Source organism: Scyliorhinus torazame, chromosome 16 (genome assembly GCF_047496885.1).
Source record: "Scyliorhinus torazame isolate Kashiwa2021f chromosome 16, sScyTor2.1, whole genome shotgun sequence".
Lineage (NCBI taxonomy): Eukaryota > Metazoa > Chordata > Chondrichthyes > Carcharhiniformes > Scyliorhinidae > Scyliorhinus > Scyliorhinus torazame.
Genome location: NC_092722.1, coordinates 44,515,364 through 44,531,395, shown reverse-complemented (window position 1 = coordinate 44,531,395; position 16,032 = coordinate 44,515,364).

Genomic DNA, 16,032 nt, shown 5'->3' with positions numbered 1-16,032 from the left:
TTCTTCTGTCAGGAAAAAGATACCAAAGTTTGAGGTCACGTCCCAACCGACTCAAGAACAGCTTCTTCCCTGCTACTATCAGACTTTTGAATGGACCTACCTCGTATAAAGTTGATCTTTTCTCTACACTTTGCTCTAACTGTAACATTATATTCTGCAGTCTCTCCTTCCTTCCCTATGTACGATGTGCATTGTTTGTACAGCATGCAAGAAACAATACTTTTCACTGTATACTATACATGTGACAATAATAAATCAAATCAAATCAAAAATGTGATGGGGGCCTGCTTCTAAGATTTAAATTGATGCAAACCTATTAAAATTAGGTTCATGCCTTGTGAGCCTAACTCTCGTGATATTGCCGATGAGGGGCAGGGAAAATCGCGGAACGTAATCACTCTTACGAGAGTCGGGTTTCCTGATTCTCATGGGATTTTCCACGCACTCCGCGAGTCCCGCGCATGGCTGGTGCAGGCTCACAATCATCCCCATTGTTTAAGTGTGTTTCAGTGTGTTTTAAAGTGTGTTAATTTAATGTTTCTGTGTCGGGAAGGGTAAAACCTATAGTTAGATTCATGCTGGACAAAGGTGTTTGTATGTTTGGGTGCTGGTTTCACTTCCAAATGTGATTCTATTGTGCTTAGAGAGGGTTACGGCGTGAAGTGCAAATAGACCAGCAGTGCTTGCTTAGCTACTAGGGGCCTTGCAATGCAGAGAAGCTTTTCCATTTTAGTTTAGCTAATTTGATTGCAGTTGGAGATAGGTAGCGAGAGAGAGAAGGCAGCTCTTAGAGCTTTGATCGAGGCAGTTTAGAAGGCCAAAGTAGGAACATCTGTCTCAGCCTTGCGAGAAAAAAAACTCTACTATGGAGTAATGGTCAAGAAAACAGATGCCAGAAACCTGAAGTCCAGCTAATGAAGGAAACTAGAGAAATGAAGAGAAGTTTCCAAGGAGTCTGGAATCATAGAATCATAGAATTTACAGTGCAGAAGAAGGCCATTCGGCTCATCGAGTCTGCACCGGCCCTTGGAAAGAGCACCCTACCCAAGCCCACACCTCCACCCTATCCCCATAACCCCATAACCTAGTAACCCCACCCAACACTTAGGGCAAATTTGGACACTAAGGGCAATTTAGCATGGCCAATCCACCTAACCTGCACATCTGTGGACTGTGGGAGGAAACCGGAGCACCCAGAGGAAACCCACGCACACACGGGGAGAACGTGCAGACTCCGCACAGACAGTGACCCAAGCCGGTAATCGAACCTGGGACCCTGGAGCTGTGAAGCAATGGTGCTAACCACCATGCTACCGCGCTGCCCTAACGGAGTTAACGGAGCAATGGAAAATGGGAACCCGGAACTTCAGGTGACGACGTCAAGCTGAGCAGCTGCACGTCAGGTGGCTCTCTTCCCTCGGATCCATAAAACAATCACTTTTTAAAAAAACCCGCCAAAGATCCCATCCATTTGTTCCCCAAACATTAAGAAAATGGGAAAGAGAGAAGAAGAAAGAAAAATGATGGGGAAAAGCCAGACCAGGAGCCGCATGGAGACTAGAAGTGGAAGGGGTCTGGAGCAGAGGCAATCGAACGAGCGGACAAGCGCATGAAGCAAGTCTCGCCGGATTGAACAGGGCAGAACAGCCAAGAACAAAACCCTCCCTCACTGGGACGGAACTGGACGGCATCCCTCTCAGAGGCACTGAAAGAGCACCGGCAAGAAATTAAGACGGACATATAGGCCGCGGTGAAAGGTGCAGTGGCCGAAACCCTGCTGCAAATACAGATCGCTCTGAGCAGGGCCGAAAACAATCTGGAGGCCCAAGAAGCCACCATCAAAGACCTTGAAAGAGCCGCAACCGACCAGAGTGATCGGTTTGTGGCACGGAAAATGGAGGTGGCCAGACTGGTCACGACGCAGGGTAACTTGAGGGGAAAGGTCGAGGACCAGGAGTATCAGTCAAGGAGGCAGAACCTGCGGATCGTGGGTCTACCAGAAGGAACCAAAGGTAGAGACCCCATGAACTGCGTGGCCCAAATGCTAGGTAACCTGGTGGGAAGGGAGACCTTCCCAGACCCAGCAGAAATAGGCAGGATCACGTCATTGCGACCAAAACCCAAACCCGGGGAACAACCAAGGGCCGTCATAACCAAACTGTACCTGTACCAGGACCGGGAAAGAATCCTGCGCTGGGCCAGACAGTCCAAGCACTGCAGTTGGGAAGGACACATACTCCGAATTTATCAGGACATTGGGGCTGACCTGGCCAAGCGCAGGGCGAAATTTAACAGGGCAAAAGCCGCGCTGTAGAAGGGTGGCGTACGCTTTTGAATATTGTGCCCAGCCATGCTCTGGGTCACATACCAGGGCAAAAAACACTTTTTTACGGCCCCGGCTGAAGAAGACAAGTTTGTCGCAGACTGCGGGCTGGAGCAGCGTCAACAGTAGAGGCGGTGAAGGGCCCCGGGCAAAGAACGGCAACGGGGCAGCAATCCAACAAGAGGGGGGGGGGGGGAGAAGAACCTCTCCCCTCCCCCCAACGCATCCCGATTGACGAACAACAAACCGCCACCCAAGAGACCGCCGCAGACGGGAGAAGGTGGCCCCAATCGTGCAAACGAGGGCAACAGCAGAGGGACAGCGGAGTAACAATTGGGACAAGTGTAGGGTAAGATGGGGAAAGAACAGACAGAAACCACAGAGAGTGGGCAGGAAGATAATAGGACAGTAGCTCCCGAGAGGAGGGTCACCACACTAGTGTGAGAGCTAGTGCCGAGAGCATTCAGCAGATAGAGGCTGTGCGCACCCCAACAGGGGGGACAGCGCCTGGCATGGGGGGTGGCGGACAAGCAACGGGGACTGGGAAGTGAAGGGGAAAAAGGCTGGGGGAGGGGACCAAGGGGGTGCAAGGGAAAGGGGATGGGGGGGGGGGGGCGGGGGGGGGCAGGATGGGGGGAGGGCGGGGTCATAGGGAACAGGAAAGGGACAGGTGCAAAACAAAATCGACAGTATGGCTACATAGGACCGCAACCAGGGGGCCGGAGCAAAGAAGCACTGCAGACAACCACTTAGTACAATCTCTGGGCGAAGGGAGATCTCGGAGTCAAGGGGCCTACCCACGTGTCAGACACACAGTTGGCGGCCATGCTGGGTACCCTCTGGGCAAAGGGAAACCCTGGAGTGCAGGGACCCAACCGTGTGGGGAAAGAAGTGACAGCGGCCATCTTGGACAGCCTCCTAACAAAGGGAAACACCCGAGTGCAGGGACGCGTCCACCAGGTAAGTATAGTTAATCCCACAGGAACGGGGGGACAAATGCCGCCCATTAGGATAGTCACCTGGAATGTCAGGGGACTTAACGGCCCAGTGAAAAGATACAGAGTGTTCGCCCACGTAAGAATCATGAGTGCTGACATAGTCTTCCTCCAAGAGACACACCTGAGAGAGCAGGATCGACTGTGGGTAAAGAAGGGCTGGGTGGTGTCATAATATACACCAGTATATCATGGTGCAGATACACACACATTGATGGACACACAGCAAGACCAATCAACGCACACAACACCGCAGCCAATCACCAGTTAGAGCACACTCACTATAAAGACAGGGGGCATCAGAGTTCCCGCTCATTCGGGATACAGCCTCCTACAAGGACAGAGCTTACAGCTTACAGCACAGATCTTCACCATCTGCTGAGTGCATAGACTGGTTCGGACAGGCATAGGTCTTCAGTTTAATCTGACATCGTGTTAACCCACAGTGAAAGTATGTTCAACAGTTTCTAACTTAATACAATAGTGTTGCACTATTTTAAGTGTTGGTGGCCTGTATGTGTTCCACGGATCCAGAGCACACAACACATCATGATACCAGGAGTTGAGGGATATTAGAACTTCTTAGACCTACCTACAAGTGATCTGCCTTCCACCAGCTTACAGTCATCCTGCAAAATGGACAGCGTCTGCCCGCCGCCCCCGCTCCACATCACCGGTAACCTAGGGGCCAGCTGGAAGATATTCAAACAACACTTCCAGCTCTACCTGGAAGCCACAGACCGGGAAGATGCCTCGGACACCAAGAAGATCGCTCTCTTCCTATCCACGGCCGGGGAACATGCCATCCACATTTTCAATTCTCTCACCTTTGCTGATGAGGAAGATAAATCAAAATTCAAGACGGTCCTCCTCAAGTTTGACACTCACTGCAACATAGAGGTGAATGAAAGTTTCGAGCGCGATGTATTCCAACAGTGTTTGCAGGGTAAGGATGAACCTTTCCAGTCCTTTCTCACCCACCTCCTTGCGCAGTCCTGTAATTACGGGCCCACCTCCGATTCCATGAAATGCGACCAGATAGTTTTCGGTGTTCAGTTAGACCCCCTACGCCAGCAGCTCCTCAAGGTGAAGCAGCTCACCCTAGCGACCGCCATCGAGACCTGTGTGCTACACGAACACGCCAGTAGTCGGTATTCCCATATCCAAGCGGCTGGAACGGCGCAGCAAGGTCCCCACGAGGCAGAACGGGTCCAAGCAATCGAGCAACTCCAGGGCCTAAGCCTGGATGAGGGCGGCCATTTCGCACACTTTTCGCGGACTCCCACGCTTGTGTGCACCGAACGAGGGGACGGCGACTTCGACGAACGTACTGCGCAGGCGCGCACCACGTATGGCCGCACTGCGCATGCGCGGTGGCGCAGTGAACGCACTGACGCTACAACGTGCGGCAACTGTGGCTCCGCCCACTTAAAGCGGCAATGCCCTGCCAAATCCCGTCAATGCCTGAGATGTGGCAAACTTGGCCACTATGCTGCTTTATGCAGATCTGCTCAGCCTGCCAATTCGTATCGCTCCAGCCAGCCTCGCAGGAATGTCCGGGCCATTCATCCCACGGTCACCGAGTCCGATGTGGACCTACTACCCGATATTGACACCGAGGACCCGAAGACACCTTTTCGAGTCGGTATCGTTACAAAAAACAGGGTGTCCCCGAAGCAAAGAATCCAGCCTCTGTCGGTTTACAGCATCGATCCGGACAATGAGTGGTGTGCCACCCTTACGGTCAACTGGTCCCAAATACGATTCCACCTGGACACTGGTGCCTCCGCCAATCTCATTGCGCGGTCTGACCTCCAAAGCCTTCGTGTCAAACCAGCCATCCTCCCATCAGCCTGCCAGCTATTAGATTATAATGGCAATGCCATTGCTGCCAGCGTCTCGTGTCAACTTGAAGTGACGCACAGGTCACGCAAAGCCATCCTTCCCTTTGAAATCATGGGCTCCTTGAAAGCCTCCCTGCTTGGCGCGCAGGCATGCAAGCTGTTGAACCTAGTTCAGAGAGTTCACTCTCTCTCTCCTGCTGACGTCTGCCTTTCAGGACACCGACTTCAGGGTGCAGCTTGATGCCATTATCAACCAGTACCACGATGTCTTCGAGGGCATGGGCACGCTCCCGTACACCTACAAGATTTTATTAAAACCGAATGCCACGCCTGTGGTGCACGCACCTCGCAGGGTCCCAGCACCCCTTAAGGACCGCCTCAAGCAGCAGCTGCAGGACCTCCAGAACCAAGGAGTGATTTCCAGGTGGATTGGCCATGATAAATTGCCCTTAGTGTCCAAAATTGCCCTTGGTGTTGGGTGGAGGTGTTGAGTTTGGGTAGGGGGCTCTTTCCAAGAGCCGGTGCAGACTCAAAGGGCCGAATGGCCTCCTTCTGCACTGTAAATTCAATGATAATCTATGATTAATCTAGGACAAAGGTTCGGCACAACATCGTGGGCCGAAGGGCCTGTTCTGTGCTGTATTTTCTATGTTCTATGTATGTGTAAAAAAGCCTTCCGGTGAATTGAGAATTTGCTTTGATTCCAAGGATCTAAATCGCAATATCATGAGGGAGCATTAACCAATTCCCAAGCGCGAAGAGCTCACATGTGAGATGGCTCGCACCAAGCTCTTCACCAAACTCGATGCCTCAAAAGGATTCTGGCAATTCCAGCTCGATAAATCCAGCAGGAAACTGTGCACATTTAATACCCCCTTTGGCAGACATTCTTACAACAGGATGCCGTTCAGGATCATATCTGCATCAGAGGTGTTCCATAGGGTTATGGAACAAATGATGGGAGGCATTGAAGGTGTTCGCGTCTATGTCAATGACATAATCATTTGGTCCAGCATGTTAGTCACCTCCAGCGCGTATTCAGATGTATGCATGAGCATGGCCTCCGCCTCAACAGGGCCAAATGCTCTTTTGGTCAGACGGAACTCAAGTTCCTCGGGGACCACATCTCCCAATTGGGTGTGCAGCCGGATGCGGACAAGGTAGCTGCCATCACAGCTATGAAAACACCAGAGGACAAGAAGGCGGTCCTCCGATTTCTGGGCCTGGTCAATTTTTTAGGGAAGTTTATCCCTAACCTCGCCTCTCATACCACGGCTCTCAGGAACCTGGTCAGGAAGACAACAGACTTCCAATGGCTCCCTGCCCACGAGCGCAAATGGAGAGAACTCAAAGCAAAACTGACCACGGCCCCGGTCTTAGCTTTCTTTGATCCAGCAAAGGAGACCAAAATTTCGACCGATGCCAGTCAATCCGGCATTGGGGCAGTGCTCCTTCAACGTGTTGAGGCCTCATCATGGGCCCCCATTGCATATGCGTCACGTGCGATGACCCCCACGGAGCAGCGCTACACGCAGATAGAAAAGGAGTGCCTGGGCCTTCTGACCGGTGTGGTTAAGTTTCACGATTATGTCTACGGACTTCCTCAATTCACCGTCGAGACTGACCATCGCCCGCTGGTCAATATAATACAGAAAGACTTGAATGATATGACGCCTCGCCTCCAGCGTATTCTTCTCAAGCTCCGGCGATAAGACTTCCAGCTGGCATACACCCCAGGCAAAGACCTCATCATTGCGGACGCTCTCTCCAGGGCAGTCAACATTCCATGTGACCCAGCAGGATTTGTCTGCCAGGTTGATGCCCATGTAGCATTCGTGGCCTCCAATCTACCTGCCACGGATGAACGCCTCGTCCAAATTCGCCACGAGACGGCGGCTAACCCCATACTACAGCGTGTCATGCACCACCTAACGGACGGGTGGCTCAAGGACCAATGCCCTCAGTTCTATAATGTCAGAGATGATCTGGCGGTAGTAGACGGGGTTCTTCTAAAACTGGACCGCATTGTCATCCCGCATAGTGTGCGCCAACCTGTCCTGGAACAACTACACGAGGTCCACCTTGGCGTGGAAAAGTGCCGCCGACAGGCCCGAGAGGCAGTGTACTGGCCCGGCATTAATGAGGACATCGCCAACACAGTGCTCAAGTGCCCCATTTGTCAGCGCTTCCAGCCGGCCTAACCACGTGAGACCCTACAGCTCCATGAGTTGGTCACGTCCCCTTGGTCCAAGGTGGGCATCGACCTGTTCCACGCGCTGGGTAGAGACTATGTCCTGATCGTGGACTACTTTTCGAATTACCCGGAGATGATACGGTTGCACGACATCACCTCGTCTGCAGTCATTCGTGCATGTAAAGAAACGTTTGCTCGACGCGGCATCCCGCTCACAGTTATGTCGGACAATGGCCCCTGCTTCGCCAGCCAGGAATGGTCCAACTTTGCCAGGCGGTACAATTTTGCCCATGTGACATCCAGTCCTCTGTGCCCCCAATCCAACGGCAAAGGGGAGAAGGGAGTACATATAGTCAAACGGCTCCTATGCAAGGCTGCCGATGCTGGGTCCGATTTCCACCTTGCCTTGCTGGCCTATCGCTCCACCCCGCTGTCCACTGGCCTATCGCCAGCCCAGTTACTCATGGGTCGTACCCTGAGGACGATGGTGCCGTCCATCCATGTCCCAGACCTCGACCACGTTCCGGTCCTTCGCCGGATGCAGCTGTCTCGTGCACAGCACAAGGCGGCTCATGACTCCCGTGCAGCTGATCTCCCTGCTCTGGCTCCAGATGACAACGTCCACGTCAATCTTCCGGATGGGGGCTGGTCTGCAACTGCTGTTGTCCTTCGGCAGGTGGCACCCCGCTCGTTCCTGGTTCGCCTACCGGATGGCTCTATTCTGCGCCGCAATCGATGCGCCCTTCGTCTCGTTCCACGCTCGCCACGTGACCTTCCACTGTCGCCTCGCCCTCATGCTGACCTTGCCACGGACTATGAAGAGCTCCCTGTCACTCTGCCTCCCCCTGACTCTGACACAGTCCAGCCTGCTCCTGACCCACCCGTGAGGCGGTCAACCAGAATTCGTCGTCCACCTCAGAGACTTGATTTATGAACTTTGCGGATTTAGAGACTCTCTGAATTGTTTTGTTGCTTTGTTTGATCGTTGCCCTGGTTTGTATATAGTGTTGATCTTGTTATTCTTGTTGCATACTGCTTCTCTGCACCGTCCCATGTAAATAGCTTAGTTCTCATGTACGTAGTCCTGTAAATATGTCTTCGCACCCCACACGTAGTTAGGAACATTCTCACCATACATTATTTATTGCCACACACATACATTCTTTTATAAAAGGGCGGATGTCATAATATTACACCAATATATCATGGTGCAGATACACACACACTGATGGACACACAGCAAGACCAATCAACACACACAACACCACAGCCAATCACCAGTTAGAGAACACTCACTATAAAGACAGGGGGCATCGGAGTTCCTGCTCATTTGGGATGCAGCCTCCTACAAGGACAGAGCTTACAGCTTACAGCACAGATCCCCACCATGTGCTGAGTGCATAGACTGGTTCGGACAGGCATAGGTCTTTAGTTTAATGTAACATCGTGTTAACCCACAGTGAAAGTATGTTCAACAGTTTCTAACTTAATAAAATAGTGTTGCACTATTTTAAGTGTTGGTGGCCTGTATGTGTTCCACGGATCCAGAGCACCAAACACTTCAGGTGGGACAGACGTACCATTCCTGCTACGGGACGAGGGCCGGGTGGGTAGCGGTTCTGATAAATAAGAGGACGATGGGAGACGTGGGGCGGGATTCTCTGTCGGCAGGATGCTCCATTTTGCCGGCAGCCTGGGGGTTTCCCGATGGCGTGGGGCTGCCCCACAATGGGTAACCCCATTGACCAGCTGGCGTAACGGAGCATCCCGTTGGCGGGGTGAACCAGAAATGCGGCGGGGCGGAGAATCCAGCGCATGGTTTGCAATAATTGTGGAAGTTGTTTATTCATCTGTCTCTCTCTCTCCACTAAAGGCTGTGGAAGTTGAATCCAGGATCTGGTAACTCTCTAGTCTCCAGCCCGTAATGATCTTCTTTGCAGTTCAGCAACATATCTTACTCACAGCTTTTTCAGGAGAGGCCTCGGGCTTCACATCAGCTTGTTGTTCGAGAGAGTTATCCGATTCTGGGGCGGGATTCTCCCACCCCCCCTGCCAGGTCGGGGAATCGCCGGGGGGGCAGCGCGACTCCCGCCCCCGCCGGCTGCCGAAGTCTCCGGTGCCGGGGTTTTGCCGGGGGCGGGAATCGATGCGCGCCGGTCGGCGGCTGCTGGCAGCGGCCCCCCTGGCGATTCTCCGGCCCGCAATGGGCCGAGTGGCCGCCCGTTTTTGGCGGATCCCGCCAATCACGTAAATCACGTGAATCACAACAGGTCCTTACCAGCGGGACCTGACTCCAGGGGCGGCCTGCCGAGTCCTCGGGGGGGTGCGAGGGGATCTGGCCCCGGGGGGTGCCCCCACGGTGGCCTGGCCTGCGACCGGGGCCCACCGATCCACGGGCGGGCCTGTGCCATGGGGGCACTCTTTCCCTACACAGCGGCCGCTGTCTACCTCCGCCATGCTGGTGCAGAGAAGAACCCCCCTGTGCATGCGCTGGAATGACGGCAGCACACACTGGCACTCCCGCGCATGCGCCAACTCGCGCCAGCCGGTGAAGGCACTTTAGCACCGGTTGGCGTGGTGCCAAGCCCTTCCGCGCCGGCTGGTGTGGCGCTAAACACTCCGGCGCCGGCCTAGCCCCTGAAGGTGTGGCGGATACCGCACGTTCATGGCGGCCCGACGCCAGAGCGGTTCACACCACTCCTCGGCGCCAGAGTGGCCCTCCCCGCCGGTTCGCGGAGAATCCTGCCCCTGTTCCCTGCTTCACATCAGCCTTTTTTGCAGGGGGAGAATTATCAGATCCTGGATTCTGCTTGTAGTCTTTAGTGGAGAGAGAGAGATCTGGGGTGTCATTCTCCAACCCCCCAGCGGGTCGGAGAATGGCCGTTGGCCGCCGTGAATCCCGCCCCTGCCGGTTGCCGGAGTCTCCGGTACCGGATACTCGGCGGGGGCGGGAATCGGGCCGCGCCGGTTGGCGGGCCCCCCCCGCTGGAATCTCCGGCCCGGATGGGCCGAAGTCCCGCCGATCAATTGCCTGTCCCGCCGGCGTAAATTAGAGTACCTATTTACCGGCGGGACAAGGCGGCCTGGGCAGGCTCCGGGGTCCTGGGGGGGGGGCGCGGGGCGATCTGGCCCCGGGGGGTGCCCCCACGGTGGCCTGGCCCGCGATCGGGGCCCACCGATCCGTGGGCGGGCCTGTGCCGTGGGGGCACTCTTTCCCTTCCGCCTCCGCAACGGTCTCCACCATGGCGGAGGCGGAAGAGACTCTCCCCACTGCGCATGCGCGGAATGCCGTCAGCGGCCGCTGACGCTCCCGCGCATGCGCCGGGAAACTGTCAGCTACACTTCTCTGCATTCCGCACCTTTGGGGCGGCGCGATGCCCGTCTGATTGGCGCCATTTTGGGCGCCAGTCGGCGGACATCGCGCCGTTTGGGGAGAATTTCGCCCATGTTGTCTGACATTGGCGTGTGTGTGTGTGTGTTCAAAGGATTTTGCGAGGTTGACCTAACTCAACCTATTCGGCTGGGTTATGAGTGCACCTTCCTTGGCCACCAAGTCCTGGAGTAGGACCTGAACCTGAAGTTTCTGGCATAGAGGTGGCACTTTATCCACTGCGCCACAAGACCTCCCTTTCATATTAATAACAAACAATGGAAAAAGTGTAGCATAAATCAGTGCCAAATATTTTTCAGACAGTAACCCCTCCAATGGTGTCTTCCAAGATACACATATCCAGAAAGACAAATACCTCGGCTCTGTATGGAGGCACAATGTCACACTTGTATCTAGTTATAATCTTAACAGCTGCCCGATTTCACATGGCACGTATACGAAAACAAAGAATCTAACCATTAGAGTCAAGGTTGTGGGATGATTTGAAGGGAATTCCTCCGTGTTTCCAGAACCTTGCCTTAAAGGACTGGGTAAACTCAACCAGATATCAGTGGCTGACATTGCAACGATGTAGTAAATACCTGACCATTCTCTATTGCTTTCATTGTTAACTGTTAAAGTGACAGTGATGGCCATGTATGAGAACTCTTTTCATTCAGGAAGGCTAGGTTTTTCATCTGCGCCTTCCTAACTGAGCCTTACAGACTAATGAGATCCTTGGTCTTATTAAACGGCAGGCCAGGCTCAAAGGGCTGAATGGCCTACTCCTTTATCCTACGGTCTTGTTTCAATCTGTGGCTTGTGCTCAGTTAGATGATTTCAGTCAGAGCTTGCTCACAGAGGAACTAAAGCTGACTTTAACACTCAGGAATAGGGAAGAGAAATGAGTCAGGGTTCCTGCTTGTGGGGATTGTCGGTCCTGAATTATTTGCTTGGATGTTGGGTGTATTTGTGCACAATCAAATAGCCCGCCAACTCTCCCTGTCTCAGTTTAAGAATTAATTCCAGGGCAGCACGGTGGCACAGTGGTTAGCACTGTTGCCTCAAGGCGCTGAGGACCTGGGTTCGATCCCAGCTCCGGGTCACAGTCCGTGTGGAGTTTGCACATTCTCCCGTGTCTGCGTGGGTCTCACCCCCACAACCCATAGATGTGCAGGGTAGGTGGATTGGCCGCGCTAAATTGCCCCTTAATTGGAAAAAAAAGAATTGGGCACTCTAAATTTTTATTTTTTTTAAAGAATGAATTCCCCCCTTTTTTCTTTGTTTCTTTTCTGGTCTGTTCACCAATCTCTTTGGCCCAGGAAGACCGACTTCTATCCAATCTCTTTTGTCTTCCGCTCTGTCACAAGCCTTCTTTTTGTCCTTGTTCTGGAAGGACAAAATGGAGTTTAGGAGGAAGAGAGGGGTTTTCATTGAAGCTTATAGAATATAGGGAGGCCTAGATAGAATGGACGTGGAGAAAATGTTTCTACTAGTCGGAGAGACTTGAACCCAAGGACAGCTTCAGGCTGAAGGGACAATCCTCTAAAAACTGAGATGAGGAGGAATTTCTTCAGACAGATGGTTGTGAATCTGTAGAACTCAGTTACGCAAAAGGCTGTGAAGGCCAAGTCACTGAGTGTCTTTAACAGAGATAAATAGGTTCTTGATTAATAAGGGGATCAGGGGTTATGGTGAGAAGGCAGGCAAATGGGGATGAGATACATATCAGCCATGATTGAATGGCGGAGCAGACTCGATGGGCCGAATGGCCTAATTCTGCTCTTATATCTTCTGGGCTCATGGTCTAACTCTATCTTCCTCATAGATGTTGCCATAACCTGCTGAGTAGTTCTGGCAGTTTCTGTTTTTGTTTAAGAATTAACCTCCATGGAACCATTACCTCAGGATATATTCAAATGTGCGCCCAATGTCAGAGCCGTAAGACTGACCTGAAATTGGGCTTTGTGCCTCATTTCTATTCTACTGATGAGCTGTGGGCTTCTGGTGGCAGCTCATTGGTTTGGGGGTCTCCGAGGTGGTTCAACTGCATCACCAGAGTGGTCTTGGGTGAGATGTACAGGGGTGGGGGGCAGTAGGATCATCAGTGACCAGCAGCGGAACCATTGAACTAGGTACAGAATTCCTGTCCCTCACGCCTCTATGTGAAGGTAAGTATTGAAAATAATTAGTAATATGGTAGATGAATTTCAGTCCAGTGTGATATGTAGATATGTAGTCCATACTGGGCGGCACGATAGTGCAGTGGTTGGCACTGTTGCTTCACGGCGCCGAGGACCCAGGTTCGACCCTGGCTCCGGATCACTGTAAGTGTGGAGTTTGCACATTCTCTCCGTGTCTGGGTGGGTTTACTCCAGATGTTCCGGTTTCCTCTCACAGTCCAATGATGTGCAGGTTAGGTGGATTGGCCATGCTAAATTGCCCTTAGTGACTAAAAAGGTTAGGTGGGGTTACTGGGTTACGGGGATGAGGTGGAAGTGTGGGGCTTAGGCAAGGTGCTCTTTCCAAGGGCCAGTGCAGGCTCGATGGGCCGAATGGCCTCCTTCTGCATTATAAATTCTATATCTATGACCTTAAGGGACACATTGAAGGATGTTGAGAAAAGTGGGGTAAGTATGAGCAGAGGCCCTAGAAATTATATTTCAAATGCTCTATTGAGAGTGAAAGTGTGTTAAAGGATTGGGGATTAGCCAGTAATATTCATTTTCAAAATGGACGACAGAGAAAATGTTGGATTTTCAAATTAGAAATGAAATTACTAAATATGTAAGTAAAATTAGCCCACATGAGAAAATAATTAGATTCCCGGAAGGAAGATCATGCTTGTCAAACCAGACCTGAGATACCTGGTAGGAATGCAGTGAATGTAGTATATATGGACATTCAGAAAACCTTCAACAAAGTACCACACTAGAGACTAATGGATGTCTGGGCCACCAGCCAAGTATACATAATGAGGCGTGGCTGAGCGCCCCAAAAAGCCATTAGTCTGAGCACCAGAGAAAAAACTGCTTGATTCACAGCTCTGTCTCTCTGGTCTATGCTGCCACTTGCACAATGTTTACTCACACAAGGTTGAGAGGTCTCAAGCGCTTGTAGTTTAATCAATTGAAACTTTAAAGGGACTGCATGATTGATGTTTTTATTGGGCTGTAGTAAAGTTGATTTTTTTTTAACATAGCAAAAAGTTATGAATTTTTTTTCTCAAACTTTTTTGGCACATCCTCGTGTCACTTGATGGTTCATTGATTCTATACAGTGTATAGCGAGTCAATGGGCATGGAAGTGCCACAGCTTGGCATATGAGGAATGAAAAGCCAGGGAGAGAGGTGGAGGGGCATCGCTTGCTATGACGGGCATCAGGAGCCACAGGAGTTATTTCGTGGGGAGGCATACATTGGGATAGGGTGCATGAGGAATCATGGGGGTGATTGGGTGTATGAATGGGAATGGATGGGCTATGAGGAGTGTGTAAGGGTCTGTGAGGGCTGGAGGGCCTTCCTGCTATGATTTTAACTGGGACCAAGTCTCACAGCACCGAGGTGGACCTTTTAACAGCCCGACATGGCATCCGGCAGTCCCTGTGACTGTATCCAGTTTGTTTCTCAGGTATGCTAGCCCGATGCCAGTCAGCACCCACTCCCTCATAGTGAAAATCCCGTCTTTTCGGGCACTTTCTCCCGAAGCGGGCGGGCGAGCCGGGAATTTCCATAACTCCCGCCACCCACACGAAGGATGCAAGTCCAGGCCAGTGTCAACATTTAGGAAGAGGCTAGATAGGCATTTGGGGGAAAAGGGAGTAAGGAGAGATGGAAACATATCAGACACCTGGGGCGGGATTCTACGTTTCTGAGACTAAGTAATAACGCATTGACGCTGCTGTCGAGGTGACGGGGAATTGCGATTCGGCGTCAAATCGGCACCCGCTGCGATTTTAGCGTCGGAACCTATTCTCCGCCCAATTCCATTTCGCAATTTCCCCGTCAGCCAACAGAGAATCCAGCCCCTGAGATTAGGTTGCTCGCGTGGAGGATAAACAGCGCCTCAGAGTGGCTGGGTTGAGAGCTCTGTTTCTGTGCTGGGAGTTCTATGTAATTCTATCTAATTGAAGCAGGAGCTGTGTAGAAAGTTAACCTCTTATCTGCCTCGCACGAGCAGTACTCCTAATCCTATCTGCCTTCGCCTTTCCCATTTCCTCCAATTAATAAGAGTCAAGAACCCCAAACCTGTTGTCACCTAAATCACTCTTCATCTCTGACCCCCAATCTTTCTCCTCAGCTTGGCAGTTCGAGGATTAAGTACTGAAGTTGAGTCAAAACAATACTTTTAAGTAAAGCATGATGATAAGACAATAGAGTGTGGCACAGCACTGCTGCCTCAAAGTGCCAGAGGCCCGGGTTCAATTCTGTGTGGAGTTTGCACTTTCTCCCCGTGTCTGTGTGGGTTTCCCCCAGGTGCTCCCTCAGTCCAAAGATGTGCAGGTTAGGTGGGGTTACAGGGATAGGGTAAGGGGAGTGAGCCTAGGTCGAGTGTTCTTTCAGAGGGTCGGTGCAGACTCGATGGGCCAAACGGCCTCCTTCTGCACTGTTGGGATTCTCTGGTTCAATGCGGCAAAAGACACATTATGGACTAATTCAGGAAGCTTTTCTTCAGGCAGTATTTAATGCTTCCTGTGTTAGCTACTAAAAGCAAAATCTCTGGAACCTTTCCAAGCCATTTAGAAGCTGTGATGTGGAGGATGCCAGGTCCCCGGGGAGCTGGGCTCTTTCTATCTGCGCTGAGGTATGTACTCACTATGGTATATTTTACCACATTTAAAGCCACTATATAAATGCAATTTGTTGTCAGCGCTGACTTGTGATGTCGGCCGCCGACGGCAAAATCTTCCAATTGACTTAGGCCACAGCCCTAAGGTCCAATGAAGACCCTGGTGAATCTGCGAGCGGCACATTTAGTGTTGGCGTCAGCTGGACCAAGCCCACAGGTCAGGGCTGCAGAGCCGGCTGTCTAGAATGGCACTGAAACAAACACAGAAACAGCCCTGGGCTGCACTGAGTGACCTCCTCATCCGTCCTTATCTGGCTGCGCTCTTGAATCTTGCTGATATCTGGCACGTCAGGCCCTGACCTGTCCCCTCGCCTCCTCCGCTGGAACAAGTCACCATTGTTAATGAACTCCGGTGAAACTTTCAGCACCTGCTAACATGCCGGGGACAGGCTGCCCATCTCGCACAGGCGGCACTGCCCTTTATTCCCTGCTCCTAATCTGACACTTCGATTAATAAG